This window comes from Cydia amplana, chromosome 18 (assembly GCF_948474715.1).
Source record: "Cydia amplana chromosome 18, ilCydAmpl1.1, whole genome shotgun sequence".
Taxonomy (NCBI): domain Eukaryota; kingdom Metazoa; phylum Arthropoda; class Insecta; order Lepidoptera; family Tortricidae; genus Cydia; species Cydia amplana.
In genome coordinates, this window is record NC_086086.1 from 5,007,567 (window position 1) to 5,020,117 (window position 12,551).

The following is a 12,551-nucleotide window of genomic DNA, read 5'->3' on the forward strand; positions in this document are numbered from 1 at the left end:
TAAAGAACTTGCAAAAGTTGCAAATGAATACCGACTGAATGATAACCGATTGACAATTGAGTTGTTTTTTTTTTTAATTCGTCCTTCTGGACAGGCTAAGACCAAAGGCCATACTGCCTCGTCTTCGGTAAGATTAAATTTCTTAAGTCGGTTTTTTAGTGGTATCCAGACATGACTGATCAAATCAGTTGATTTGATCAGGAAAATTCATTCCATAGATAATTACTATGAAAATTGGCATTTATATGTCCGCACCAATGAAAAAAGAATCATATGGAAGCGACATACCTACAAAAAAAGTGTAGCCGACGCTATCGGCAATATAGCGTCGGCTACACTTTTTTTGTAGGTATGTAGAACTGAACATGGCGGTCTGTAGTGCTGGGAAGACAAGTTGATATTTGACAAGGATATCGATAAACTAAGTTGTCATCATTTTAAACACATAAACCTATTAGATCCACTTAAAGAGAAGAAAAACATAGTGTACAAAAGGCGGACTTTATACGTCTTATGATACTCTCTACCAGTCCACCTTAAGCCCTAAGCCTGCCTTAAGGCAAAGCAGAAAAAAATGTTGATGTTGGTGTGTAACTTAAGATAACATATAATTGAGAGAACGCTATTTGTTGGCTTATGAGTCTTAATGACGGCCGTTTGCATTATCGATACCTACTCTAGTTCATAATCGTACTAATTACGATTAATTAAGACGATAGTGCAGATATCAAAAAGTTGCAATTTAATTAATAATATAAATGCATAGATGGTCAGGCAAGTCTTGTCGGTACAAAAAGGCGCAAAATTCAAATTTTCTATGGGACGATATCCCTTCGTGCCTACATTTTTGAAATTTGCCGCCTTTTTTTTACTGACAAGACCTGCTTGACCATTTATAATTAGCGCTATTGTGAACTAGGGTACCGTTATTAGTTAAATATAACATAAGAAGATTATTCTTCCTATGTAGAATAAAACAACATTCATACAAAAAAATATTCTTTATTCATTTCTGATTCGGAATAATACAACTTTGTTCAGGTAGCTCCAGAAAGATTCTTTTTCCGTTTGTTTTTTCTATAATATTGGAAACGTACATCAAGGTAAGTTTGAATTACACTTTTCATCAGCAAGAGTTTGTGTTTTGCCTTATATTTTCTGTTCCAATGGTTTCTAACCATTTTTTTACATTCAGTTCAGATTTCGGTAACCTGAAAAAACAAAAATATTATATAATATACGATTACTTACTTTCCCTCAGTACAACCGCTTTCAGGATACAGGTTTTAATTATATACATATATACTTGGTCAACCAGATCTTTTCAGTAGAAAAAGGCGGCAAATTTGAAAAATGTAGGCGCGAAGGGATACCGTCCGTCGTAAAATGAGATTGGTCCAATTTTTGCTAATTAATTGAAAATATAAATTTACGTACAAAATCTTTCAAATACATGTTATGATTCTTCCCCAAACTTTTCTTAAATTCGATATAAAAGCACATCACTAACTGTCAAATGTACTAATTTCTATAGTACGAAAATATCGAAAATAAATCCTTAATTTATTCCAATATATCGGAAATAATATTTATTGGCTAGTTATTAACTAAATACACACCATAACAAGGCAGTCATCTATGAAATAACAAATATTTCAGTTAAAATGTAAACATACCGGTGCAACGACAAACTTTTCCGGTTTTCCTTTTTTCTTGAGCCACATCCAACAAAACTGCACTTAGGGATTATGTCCTTTCTTGTCCTTAACCACTACACGACATTATTAAACAGAAATATTCGCAAAATTTCCGAATATCCAATATTTTATTTTAATAACAGAACACTTTGACGCTTCATGTACCTTGGAAAACGTGAACTGAATATGGCGGACCGGCCACAGTAGGTATGTCACGTGACCATCAAATGAAAAATGTTGCCATACCAGAACGCACTGAAGTATTGTTATCCTTTTCCACATAAGGGAAAATATATTGGTTAGAAAGTGACAACATAATTTTTACTTATTCTGCATCGAAATGCTTGGTATTTGTATAACTGATTGCATGTATAGAACAATATGCCGAGTCCACTCTTTTATACGTCATTGGTCCGCACCTGCTGATTCGATCGGAAAATTTCATCAGATTGGAGAAAAATTGTCTCATCTGGATACCACTTTAGTTATAAAGTCTTCCCCAAGTCTTCCCGTTGAGCTGACAGTGAGGTTTTTATACTTGGTCAACCAGATCTTGACAGTAGAAAAAAGCGGCAAATTTGAAAAATGTAGGCGCGAAGGGATATCATCCCATAGAAAATTTGAATGTCGCGCCTTTTTTTACTGTCAAGATTTGGTTGACCAGCTATATTAAAATTTTATGGCCTAGATACAAAATATTTAAGTGGCAACAAGGTGGCAACAGATCCAAAGTTGCGAAATTAAATCGAATGGTGTTTGTAAACTAATCTTGTATAATATAATATATTGCAATTATATAGATACTTGCGCAGGCTTGCAATCGTACGTTCGTCTGTTAGCCTCTCTATCGCTCTTGCACATTTAAGCAATCTTAGATGGATAAGGAAATTTCGATCGGATCCATACATAATAATATACAAAATAAGTGTGTCAGTAAAAAAAGGCGCAAAATTCAAATTTTCTATGGGCTAACCCTTCGCCAGGCGTGTCTCACTCCGCGATTTCGTCGCTTTGCTACAGGTAGCTAAAAGCTAAAAGTACATCCGTTCGGCCCCAATTTTGGGGAAAGCCATAAGCCGCGCGTGGCGCTGTCGCCACCTAGCGGCCATATCTATGCTGATCGTAACAGACGCGTTTTGTTAGAGAGCGAGTCTTCTGTACTTAGTACTATTATTTATTCTGTGCCTTCGCGCCTACATTTTTAAAATTTGCCGCTCTTTTCTACTGACGGAAATTACTTGACAGAGTATAATATATTCAGTGTTAACTACACCATAGGGTTGAAGCGAAAACGTGTTGTACCTACGTGTAGGGCGAGATACAAAATTATGTTGGATTGATTGATTTAAATACACCCATACCAAATATTATTATCAGCTTTCTAGGATAAGTACCTACTAATGATCACCGAGCAAAGCCTCGGACGGACAGACAGACGGAGATGGCGAAACTTAATGGGTTCCTAGTTGATTACGGAATATTGAAGACGCCGTAAAAAAGCGCGACTAACACAGGCCTTTAGAGTGCGCGACGACAGTATTTTGCGCGGGGGTGATTGATACAATTAGAAAAATACATGTAGTCTACTGATACTGTCGCGGCGCTCTTGCGCTAAGGCCGCTGCTGGTATATAGGTACGAGTAGATTGAGAATTACATTTGCTTGCCAACACGTGACTCGTGCGATAAACATGCCGGCAGTTTATCGAAACATGTGACCGCGGTTACAAACCAGCCTAAACGTGTTCGCAAATGTTCATAAAATGCAAATTCGGGAGTTCATTATCCAAAAGCCACGTGCTCCGATTAATCATTCCCAAATGTCGCATTCATACTTTTTAAGGGCTATCGCAGACACATCACATCGAGATTCAGGTCCTGACTGTCTATTGATTTTATAAATTCAGATGCAGATTTTATAAATTCAAATTCAGATGTGCAGGCGAGAGGATGCTGTTTTTTAAAACCGCGCCAAAGAGACACACTGTCACGTCGATAAAGTCGACCATAAGGCTTAGCACGCACTGCGGTTTTTTTCTTGCGGTTGCGGTCAAAATGTAGCAAGTTGCGTGCGTGCGCTTATATAGAATGCCGTTACATTTTTTGCGGTAGCGGAACCGCTTTTTAAAAACCGCAGTGCGTGCTAAGCCTTATACTGGGTCTACAGAGTACTAGATATGGTCTGTAGCTACCAGATGTTTAATAGCTACTAAGCTGAAAAGGGTGAAAATCGTTTATGACAATGATTCTTAAATACTAAAATTCATTTCAAACACAATATCAATAGGGCCACTTGCACCATCGCACCATCCCATTAACCCGGGGTTAAGCAATTAAACCGTTAACACCTAGTGTCAAATTGTACTGGTAAACCACGGTAACTCCAGGTTTAACCGGCTGATCCCGGGTTAGTGTAATGGCGCAAGAGGCGCTTAGGTACCTACCCGTTTTGATAATCACTTAACTCACGTCATTAAAGACACGATTACGTAATATCCGGCTTTGAAAGTCCAAACCAAACCACACGAGAGTCACAATAAAATCAATCTATTTCTAGCTATTGAAATTACCTAAAATTTGTCTTCCAGTTGAGCGAGCGAGTGGGGCTGTAGGTAATGAAGTAATAAGGCCGACGAGCACCGGGTAGGTATCCTCCGACTCTTTTAGTATGAGGGCACGGCAATGGAGAGTGTGCCCCTAACGAACGTCGGGCTACGCCCTACTCTTTTAGTATGAGGGCGTTGATGGCGCCCGGCAATGGAGTGTGCCCCTATCGAACGTCGGGCTACGCCCTACTCTTTTAGTATGAGGGCGCTGATGGCGCCCGGCAATGGATTGTGCCCCTATCGAACGTCGGGCTACGTCCTACTCTTTTAATATGAGGGCGCTGATGACGCACGGCAATGGAGTGGGCCCCTAAAGAACGTCGGGCTACGCCCTACTCTTTTAGTATGAGGGCGCTGATGGCGCCCGGCAATGGAGTGTGCTCCTAACGAACGTCGGGCTACGCCCTACTCTTTTAGTATGAGGGCGCTGATAGCGCTTGGAAATAGAGTGTGCCCCTAACGAACGTCGGGCTACGCCCTACTCTTTTAGTATGAGGGCGTTGATGGCGCCCGGCAATGGAGTGTGCCCCTAACGAACGTCGGGCTACGCCCTACACTTTTAGTATGAGGGCGTTGATGGCGCCCAGCATTGGAGTGTGCCCCGAACGTCGGGCTACGCCCTATTACTCTTTTAGTATGAGGGCGCTGAACAGAAGACGCAGAGCTACGCCTAACTATTTTAAGTATGTACTATTATATATGTAGTATAATCGGGCGTAGTCCGTCACGTAAGTGTGTCTGTCTGTCTGCAGTCACCTCTTCACGCTTAAACCGCTGAACGGATTTAGTTTAAATCTGGTATAGAGATAGTTTAAGTCCCGAGGAAGGACATAGGATAGTTTTTATGTCGGGAGTCAACCCTAAAGAGGATGAAAAGCCTTTTGATTGCCTGTTAATTGGTGTAAGCAATTAAGCAAATTATGCTTAAAATCATTTCCATTAGATTTTATCCAGGCGCTGTATTTAGGTACTCTAACTGCTGGTACTAATTCCACGCAGACGAAGTCGCGGGCAAAATCTAGTATGATTATAAACGTAAGATAATTATTGAAAACATGTTAAAGAAACTTTCCGAATTTTATTAAAAACAGAATAAGCGCAATTAGTACAGTCCGCTGCAATAGTTGTTAAGCGGGCGAGTTGTTCAAAAAGATCTTGACGCGACTTTATTGTTGAGATAATAAGAGCGAGCTAAGGTAATTTTGAACACCTCGCCCGCTTAGCAACTTCTGCTGCTGACTGTACGTACGTTACCGGTTAGTGTTACGACCTCTGTACTAGTATATAGGTCTACCGCTTAACTGAGGTGGTATGTAAGAAGTTATTATGGCCATCTACGAACTTGCTGTAGTCTTGGTTACATGGAGCTGATTTGCATCATGCTAAGTAAAAATGGAATATATAAACCAGTTTTATTCCCAAAACTACGGCCCGTCTAATAGAACATCACCGCTCAACTACCTACTTTACCGATCGCCTAAGATAAGTGGTAGAGCTATAGTTATTTTGTCCACAGTTAACTCGTTGGACGTATTAGATATACGCGCCGAACCTGCGCGCGATCAGTGCGACGCAACAGACCGACGTAGACGCGCGTATACCTATCATTAACTAGTTAAGTGAGTGCGATCGAGATTCATTAAAAAGTAAGTATTGTTTTGGTGTCTTATATTATTAGTGTTAAAAAATAAGTTTCTGATTCCCCAAATATCTACAATATTGGTATATGTACGTAGTAGTACGTGGAAAATTGAAAACTAGGTAAAGTTTTAAATTATTTCAATATGATATGTTGCACACTTATCAACAAAACATATATAATAAAAAAAATACATAAATTATAATAAAATAAATAAAATATTCATCAACTTTGCTTTGCTTTCCAAATAGACCAGAAAATAGAACTAGAAATTTAGAAGTTTCTACTTTTCAATCGCTAGTTTAGAATAATTAGAATTTTAGATACCTACCTACCACACGAGTACCTACCTTAGCTACCTAAGTAAACATCAAGTAACGGGCCAGCTGCGATACCGATAACAAATTATTGTGAAAGGTTTGTTTTACTATACATAAATATACAGATACAAAATGTAAATAGTAACAATAGAGCGTATCTTCGTTGAATATCAACATAAGTACCTACAGCAAAACGAATTTAATAGTTATTTACGAATAATATGATAATATAATAATATATCATATAATGATTATATGATGTGATAAAATTGATGTTTAGGTTGTTTATAAATCATGATCTTTCATTTGTTTTTTTTTAAAGGGACATACCAAATTTGAATTATGATCTTATATCATACCAAGTTGACCTACTCTAGTTCTAAAACAAATAGATTGTCAGGTTCAAGTCTTCACGGAGCCCATTATTTTTGTAGATATTTATTTTATTCTTTGTCTATTAATGTAACTATTTTGTCACTCTAGTTATACAGCATTTTTGCAGAGTTAGAGTAGAAATCTCTTTTACTTTTCTATGTCATTGAACTTGTTAGAAAAGGACTCTCTTAAGGGTTCTCTTAAAGAAATAATATAGCTACTTTTGGAACATTTGCTGTAGGTAGTCGGTACGTAGGTACACATAAGACGTCTGGTGTATCCTCTATTTTGTCGCTAAAAAGCATGACAAAATTTAAAATTAGTTGATTGTGACTTAATGATGTTGAATTCACCCGATGGCTACAAAAGATGCATGGCCATTGAATCATAATAAGTGAATATTTAACATTTTTAACTTGTATGTTGGGAAATAACTGGAAGGAAAGAGGCCACGGACGCTAGGCTGAGTTTTGCAAGGAATTTTACGAGCGGTTTCGCAATTTTGAAACTTTTGTTATGTGTTTTTTAAATTGCTAAAAAAGCCATACGTAAAGGCAAAAAAGGTCAATAAGTTGTGAGTCCCAGACAAAAGAATATTTTTATTCAAACTTTTTTATACTTCGCCAAGTATTTTTTTAATATTTTAATATAAACTTCGTAAACCATCTTACAATCGCTTTCTTTTGTCTGTTGAAACTCCCTTTTCAATGGTCTCTCCTTATATGATACTTATGTTATTACGTTACGTTTATGTTTAAATCAGAATTTATTCAGGACTCACTTGCGGAACTGTTTGAGCATAACCCATAACCTGAGTCGCTGGCCCTGAATGTGTTAATATACAACACTTTAGGGAACTTTAATGAATTCGGCCAATCACGACTCGCACGTGTCACCGCGGGCACAAGACAATACAGAACAATACCTAGAATAAAAGACTTCAACGGGCGCTTGGCCAGTGACATTTCACTCATGTGTCACTCAATTGTTCGGGCATGGTGGGCTCAGTAGGTACAGTCTGTGTTAAGGTACAATATTATAGTGAGTGAGAAATACAGGGCGTCCCACGGCTATGCCACATGGAGGGAAAGTACCCTGAATATTGTAGATGGAACATTTTACTGAAAGAAGACATTATTTTATTTTAAAAATCAATTTATACTGCATTCATAGATCTTTAAATAATTACATGGTTGAACCGGGAATCGAACCCGCTACACGAGAAAAAAATTTACCCTGTAGCTTTATCATACCGATCGAAAGACTTAATCATAAGGATTATTTGTCGCTGAATAACAGTGTCAGAAATAAAAGGAAGACAATGAATTTTGTGAAAATGTTAAAATTCATTGTCTTCCTATTATTGCAATGTTAGGAAAAAATAAAGTGATTCTTGAACTTTTACTGCTGAACTTGGGTTTTACAATTAAATTAAAGGAAAAATTCGGGGAAGATTCAAACTTGCGAACTATCAGAACACCCGGTTCGTTTACAGAGGTAATATTTGCTTAATAGTACCTACAGTCGCCATCTGATATATCGGAGCGGCCAAGGTGCTAACAAATATCTGAACACGCCTCTATTGTTAAGGCGTTAAAGTTGTTCAGATATTTTTCAGCACCTTGCCCGCTCCAATATATCTTATGACGCCTGTACCTGCAAATTAGGTTAAACATTGGTTTTATTAAACAGTGCGAATTATATCATAATCGACCTGCCTTTCTTTTCGATGGGACATTATCCAGGCTAAAGCAGTGACGCCAGTGACTTATTATATGAGCTGAATAATGCAGAAATATACATTTATAATCTAGAAATTGGTTAATTTGTATGATAATAATACCAGTATTCGATCCGTCTCTAAACTTTTAAACACATCTTATTAGAAAATAAATAATCGCGCGATAACTGTCTACCACAAGCCCGTATACTGTACAGTCAGCAGCAGAAGTTTCTAAGTGGGCGAGGTGTTCAAAATTACACTCTCTTATTCTCTTAACAATAAAATCGCGTCAATATCATTTTGAATACCTGGCCCGTTTAATAATTTCCTCTGCTGACTGTACGATATATTGATACGCCTCAGTATCAGAAGTTGTCAAGTGTCAAGGCAAATGAGAAATGAAGCAACCGTGCTAGTGCTACAGATACGCCGCGTATGTCGGCGACATAGACTAGGAATCCTCTAGACGGAGTTTAGAGCAATTATTTCATGAAAATATATATTGCTGCCAAAAATACTGGGGTGCGGCGGACGAGGTGAGCGAGTCTTGTGCCGTGATTGGTCCGTTCAAAGACACGGATGTCACACAAAGACACTTTGACTCGAAGATGGAGTAAAACTACCGTATATTTGTGGCAGAGGGGGAAGCGCTACTATGCTCAGTCTAGAGGATGTCTTGTCTGTGGTCGGCGATTAGAGCTGTGATCCTTGTGCCAATTAACTAGAGCGTTGACACGACTGATTATTAATATTTATATGTAACTAGCTTGGAATGTATGATGATAATGCTGATTGCTAAAAACTATCCTACATATGTCCTTAAGGGTCAAACACAAGACTGTGTTCACGTCTTTCCTGTAGACATATCCAAAAGCAAAAGGCTATAAAGGTTAATTTTCTTATTTAACCCTTATCCACATGAAAAGGTATTGCTTTTATTTGGATAAGTATGTTAAATCATTACCAACATGCCCACAAGCTGTTAACTATTGTCCACAGGAGAGAAAACATGTGTGTTCGTCAGAACTGTAGGTACAGTTTTGTTTAACTGCTGTGCTGTGCTGTTTTGTCGTGTGTTTGTTTATTTACGTCACCCTAGCTATACCCGTAAGTGGGATTTTCTTCCCGCTACGCGAGAAGAAAATCTCACTTCCTGGCCAAGGCAAGACGTAAAACTTTAGACAAACCACGGGCGGTAATTCGTAAAGCCCCAGATCGCATATTTATGGCCCTCACCTTCGGTTCGGGCCACAAACACCTGCGATCTGGAGCATTTATGAATTCACCTCCCTAGGTATGTAATGTACTATAGTTGTTAGGCCGATATCTCTTTATATGGTGGAGGTGCGGGGTAACATGGATGTGGTCGATAATGAAGACATAATTTAACAGCACTTTTCTATATTTATTATTATTTTCTCATACATATGTTAGCTACGATACAATATTCGTCTAGTATTAATGACTGCCTCTTCTGGAATGCCGTTCCATCTGACAGCGAGATCTGATTCTAAATTCAAATATGTAACTATTGCCAGTCACCGACCAAAAGGGTGTAAAGGTTGCAAACCTTTACAACATATCAAATATTAACGACAATTAATTATTTAATATCAATTAGGTAAAGTTCGAGGGAGGAAGCCTTTACCCAGCAGTGGGGCACCATAAATATAGGCTAGTAATATAATATATATAATGTATATAGGTAAACTGTCATTCAATAGAACTTGCTAACTATGTAAACAAACCGCCATACTAAAATTGACACTGAATGTCAGTTTACTAGTAACTTTTGTTTACATAGTTAGCAAGTTCTATTGAATGACATTTTAAAGACTGTGGTGGGTAATCAATAGCCACACCACTTATGTTATTAAAGCGGTCCCGATTCGGTCAATTTGCTATGGTCAACCTCAGTCATTCCACAGTCAAATGTTTATAAGGGTCATACGAGTATACATTTTATTGTAATCGTATCGGTCGTCTTTCCTGTCGGGATACATTTTTTCAGAACTTGAGTCTCAAATGAGAAAAATATGATTTATATAATAATATATAAATATACCCGGCACGTTAATTATTTTACAGTACATATGGGGCTACTTTTCCGCACTAATGCGTAAAATAGCACTTTTCGTGCGTATGTCGAAATTTTAAAGTGCCATATGTACTGTAAAACGTTGTTCGATACACGTGCGAATAGGTAATTCGCAACTCGTGTCGATTTAAAACACTCCCTTCGGTCGTGTTTTAATTTATCGCCACTCGTTTCGAATTTCCTCTTTTTCGCACTTGTATCGAAAATAACTAATTATCCACAGAAGGAATCTTTTCCTGAAACGTGTTTGAATAATTGACTCAGGACGTCTAAAAGTTCCTAATACCACACATCATCAGGTTTGCATCTAAATTTAGGTCTTATGACTAATGAAATTGCATGGCAATACAAATAAATATGATGACGTAAATGGGAATTTGACGTGCAATTAACTTCGAATAAAATGACCAGATCCAGTTCTTGAATCTTTATTAATAAACTTACATATTATTTCCCAGAAATCGTCCTTCTGAGATATAGGTATATAATCAACAGATACATAATATAAGTAGGAAATTACCCGATCGAGTTTGCGGTCTGATTAATAAGTACTATGTTTATTATTGCACCTGACTGCCTCGACATACAAATCCGTTATTTGCAATTTAATTTTATGCAATTTCTATGAAGATGGAGGCAATTTTAATCTCCTGTACTGTTCGTGGTATCCAGGGTTTGAACTTGAACACCATAAAACATCCTACTAATGTTGTTCTTAAATGGCACCTATCCATTATTAAGAGAATAGTTTTGGGACCGCCGAATATCATTTGAAAGATATACCTACAGATAGGTATATAATAAGTAAAGATTTAAATAGGTACCTAAATATGTGACGTCCACTTACAGAACATCTTTTTTCACTTTATGTAAATAAAATTTAAAAACTATACCTGACATTGACGAAAGGTTGAGTTTTGCCTTGTAAGTGGAAAAAGTTTTTCACTATAATTTTACTATATTTCGTTCCACGCTTTGATAGAAAAAATCTTAACTAAACAAAACTGCATACCAATCTAACGAACCTTGTAAGTAATGAAATAATTTACACTCCGTTCGCGTGCTTTTAGCAGAAAACATTTCATATTTCATACACTATTTGCTGTTTACCAAACCACATTGTCTAACTATACCTAATATTCCTATTCGTGGAGCCATACAATCACGCTAATGAAATGTATGGTCACGGCGCTGGCCATTATTGCCGATATGTGAGTTGGGTACCAGACGTCGCATTTGTCTCGGAAAATAACTGGTTGGTGAACAGAATGCCGGTAAAACCCATCTATTAACGAGTAAAACTTTGGGTTAAGTACCTAAATGCTGTAAACCTTATTTACGCAAGCAACTTTTCTTTTTTATGGATGACACACGTAAATGGAATAGTTTGGTCTGGGTGACAACGTGTCTACATCTTAGAGACGTGAATCTACTTTTGGAACACTTAGAACTTTTTTCCCCTGTGAAAAAAAACTGTAGTACCTCAGTAAATTTATTATGTAATTAAATGATTTAGGTACCTACATTTCATAATATTGATCTACCCATTACACTGCCTGCTGGCGGTGAGTTGGAGGGTGTATTTTATTTGTAGGTTTTTTTTTTTTTTTTTCTTTTTTTTTTTTGTTATTAATGTGTATTTTTAGAGTGAGTTGACGAAGCCTGTTGCGGATTTTATCGCTGTAGTTTTTTGTGACGATGCCTGTAGCTGATTGTAAGTTTGTGTTTACCTGACGAAGCCTGCGTTGCGGATATAAAAGTATGGTCTCTGAATAAATAACGATCTACCCATTTATTTAAATATATAAACATTTAATAATTTCATAATAAAATCACTTTGATGAACAAAAGGTGTCAATTGAAAATATTGAAATGTCTAAGATTACAATCTTGTCACCGTGTTTTGGTTCTATTGCACAGAGGTCCGGTTTTTCATCTAGTAGCTTGCTGGTAAGTGGTTAGAAGAAAGCGAGGTGACAGAACTCTCGGTCGACAAATACATACCTACACCTTTAAGAGGGCTCGAAAGCGAGGGAATTAGGAAGAGACGGATTGGTACCAGTGAAACCGATCGATCTTTAGAGAAATAATCAG

General features: G+C 37.4%; 1 protein-coding gene across 1 annotated transcript in view; it reads left to right on the forward strand.

Moving 5' to 3' along the window:
- The first annotated feature begins 5,825 nt into the window (after positions 1-5,825).
- The window catches only part of LOC134656406 (alpha-tocopherol transfer protein-like), a 39,418-nt gene continuing 32,692 nt past the window's right edge, over positions 5,826-12,551 (forward strand). The window contains exon 1 of the mRNA XM_063511932.1: positions 5,826-5,948. The gene's annotated coding sequence lies outside the window, so the exon portion shown is untranslated. The remainder of the gene's footprint in view (positions 5,949-12,551) is intronic.